Here is a 4087-nt window from a genome sequence, read left to right as displayed (position 1 = left end):
AGAAATAGACTGCATAATGCTCTTCTAACTTTGAATTTTCTGAATGTCAATGAGAAAGGAACAACAGCTGCAGAGAGACATTGGATAATAGAAAAAAACTACAGAATTAAATCAGCCTATATACTTTAAGGATGTGCTGACCTCAGAATGGAAACCAGGGTATGTATTATATTGGGGATGAGGTTTTGCTTTTGTTTCTACAGGAGAAGATAAGATGTGGGTACCATCAAAATTGATAAAGGTTCGATTTGAACAAGAGAGACCTCTTAATTGAGGAGGTGATAGTTCATCAACCAGCATGAACATCCAATTTAAACTAACTTGTACCAGTAACACATGCCTTTTCATTTAATCAGATAATAACTTGCCAAAAAGGAACATCCCCAAAATTAGTCTTGGGGAAAGGTTTTTGTTTTTGTCTTTTAGGAGAATGAAGGTTAAGGAATCTGAAGAACACTGGACAAATGTGACAACTGAAGAAAAGGGACAAATCATCTATCCCAGGAAACAGAGTGAAACAGCATATGGGTATATATTATCTAAAAAATTTTATATCTTCCTAAATGTTTGTTTCTGCTTCTCTCTAAAGATTTAACACTATTGGTCTTCTAATAGTCCCATTTCAATTAAAATTTAAAGCTGAGTTTGGAGTTGGAGAATGGCTCTCTCCTTCTTTAAACTCAAGCATGTTGTTAAAAGGAGAATGCAAACTCCCTGTATCATGCCAGAATAAAAGAGCCATCTTCTGCTATGGTACAGGACAAAGGCAAAATTAATTAAGGGACTATTATATTACTAATCTCAACTCTTTTGATTCTATTCTGATTCTTTAAACTTTTCTTAAAGTATAAATTTTATATCAAAATTTACAAGATTAATATGTATATATACATTTTAAACTTTGTTAAGATATGAATGGTCATATAGAGTACTAATTAATTCTAGAAAAAAGGCTAGCTGCATATATATGTTTTTGTGTTTGAGTTTTTTATCAGTTTTCTGCAGGAAATCACAGCCAGGCCTAACATCAACTGAAGTCTCCAGAAAGAAGATGGGGCCCCACAACAACAACAATTCCACGTGGACAATAATAATATCATTAAGCTGACAAACATCATCCACAGATCAGCTTTGAACTACAAGGTGCTCAGAGCAATTTTGAGATGACTAGCTGAGATGATCCAGTCTCAAAGACTACTTGAATAAGGACTTGAGATAAACCCTGAACTTTGGCATTATACACAAGCTGGATAATGAAGGATATAGTTACCTTTCCTAGAATTTGACAATTAACCTAAAATTTTTCTTTCAGGATAAAGAAAACTTCGCCCATACCCAGCAGGAAGCAATTTTAAGAATACGACGCCCACATTCCCAAAGAGGTGGTGTGGGGCGGGTGGTTTTTTGGTCTTTTTAATGGGTTTTGGTTCTGGGATAATTTTCAATGTTTAGGGGGGTTGGTTACAAGTTATTGTCAAGGGTTAGGAAAAAGGCTAAGCAAAGGAGATTAGATTTAAGGTTCTTGTTTAAAAGAAAAAGAAAAAGAAAAAGAAAAAGAAAAAGAAAAAGAAAGAAATGAAAAAGACAATTACTAGTTTTAAATACTTTACATTGGATTGGATTGTTTTATATTGTATACAAATTTGAAATTGATATTGTTAGAAAATGCTATATGTATATTTCTAATTGTATTCATACCATTCATTTAACAATGTAATGCAAATTTCTGATCCTTGAATGTTATTATTACCAACTACTAGGATATAAAGAAATGAAAGATAGTAGTTAGACATTACAATAGAACTTGTAGTCATATTAGATATGTTTTAGAAATTGAGCAGAGATGTTTTAGACAGGTCATCTTCAAACCCTTCAGAGATCTACAGAATATGGCATTTAAAATGTTTTAATAACTTAGAAAATGTTTCTGTTTTGAGACATGTCAGCTCCTGGCAGTACCAATCTACTTCAGAGAAAATATGAGCATTGAAGAAACTGCATATGGAGTCAACTTCCATTGTGGCAAAAGTTAACCACTGGACAACAAAGTATCCTCGAATCAACAGGACAAAATGGACAGACAGAACACGAAACAAAGGACTACTGATTCTTGCCAAAACAAGTGTGGCTATGGCTTTATCAAAAGGCATCTTCTGAGGCCAGGACAATATGGCCTCATCCCTGAAGTGGCCTTCGCAATCCGGAAAAGGTACAGTGCCCTTTTCTTTGAAGGCAGCTTAACAGGCAGAGGGCCAATGGCTTCTGTCGTGCAATGGAACAGCAGCTGAAAGCTCATGCCTCTCAAAAGTAGACTGGCATTTAATAGAGGGATGTGGAGAAGAAGGGGATGCTGAGATGAAGCCATATATACACAGCCAAGAAGAATGGACAGCTGAATTTAAAAACTGTCAACAATTTCCAGAATTTAAAATCCTGAATCATGACAGGACACTAGTGGAATTCAGGTGTTTCTGGTACGTGGACTGCTCTCACCCAATGTGAGGTTGAACTGTTGACCTTGTGTACATCCTACATCACAAATGAGTCTGTCAGATACACTAAGCCTATAGGCTGAAGATGATGCCCCAACACTGCGGAGAAACCTCAGGTGACTGCCCAGGCAGCTGGCTGTTTCTGTCAACTCACAAATTTTTTGGAAGTTGCTTGCATGCACTACCTGTTTTTATTTTTGTTAGCTAATATTATTTCCTTCTTGGGACTCTGAGGGAGTTGAAGATTAGTTAGTTATGGTTGAAGATTAGTTAGTTATAGTTGAAAATTAATTAGGATAGAAAGTGCATTAGATACATCTTAGATTTACCAAAATAGGACAGATAATGGAATTATTTCTCTGATTTGTCAAATACCTGGTTAGGTATTTATTACTTGTATATATTGTATATAGCTATTGTATCTTTGTATATAGTTTTTCTTTTGTTAGTTATAACCTTTTGCTGTTTTTATTAAAATAGAAAATGGGAAATGTGGTGGTATTCTAATTGTACTGAAATGTGATTTTGATTGTATGTTAATAAATAAAGTTGCCTGGGGGTCAGAGCTATTAGAGCCATAGACAGAGTGTGGCGGTGGTGGCACATGCCTTTAATCCCATAGATCTCTGTGTGTTCAGGGATACAGCCAGCATTGGAGACATATGCCTTTAAGACCTAGGGGTCTGTACATTCAGACAGTGACGAGGCAGTCACGTGTTTGGGTTTACAACCAATGAGAAGGCAGAACAATAATACTATAAAAAAGACGTACAGACAGGAAGTAGCTCTCTTTTGGGAAGCTGGGACATCGCAGGCGGTAGGGTGAGATTTTAGCTCTGAGCTCTGACCTCTCGGCTTTCTCTTTTACATTGTTTCTGTGTTTCTTATTTAATAAGACGGTTAGTTACATCTACATAAGTTGGTATTATTCATCAACATCTCTTTTTACAGTGGCATGTTGGAAATTAAGCACTTCTTAAGGCTTAGATGTCTGGTTCTAGGAGATGTATTAGTTGACTGATCCTCACATCAGAATAAAATAGGAAAAGAAGACAATCTGTGCAATAGCTCAGCTTTTCTTTTTTATTTAACAAATGCATTTTATCATATATCAAAACCCAGAAAATGTAAAAGAGAATATATGGGGTAGTGTCCTAGTTTTTTTTGTCAATTTGAAGTAAATTATAATCATTTGGGAAGTGGGACTATCAATTGAGAAGATGCATCCACACAAACTGCCCGGAGGCAATCTGTTGGGAATTTTCTTGTTTCAAGGTTGATGTGGGAAGGCCTAGACCTCTATGGGTAGTTCTACTTCTTGGCAGGTCATCATAAATTGCAGAGTAATGCAGGGTGACCAAGTCATGAAGAACATTCAGGTATGTGGTGAATCTTCATTGCATCTGCTTCAGTTCTATCATCCATGTTCCTGCCTCAGCTTCCCTCAAGGGACCTGGGATATTTAAGATATGTAAGCCAAAGAAAACCCTTTATAACAATTAGTTTTTGGTTATGGGGTTTTATCACAGCAATAAAAACCATAATTAAGATTAGTAGTGCATATGATAGTTGTGTCAATCTTTCTGATAAGACAG

Source organism: Peromyscus leucopus, chromosome 1, assembly GCF_004664715.2.
Source record: "Peromyscus leucopus breed LL Stock chromosome 1, UCI_PerLeu_2.1, whole genome shotgun sequence".
NCBI classification, from domain to species: domain Eukaryota; kingdom Metazoa; phylum Chordata; class Mammalia; order Rodentia; family Cricetidae; genus Peromyscus; species Peromyscus leucopus.
Note: the sequence above shows the minus strand (reverse complement) of the source record.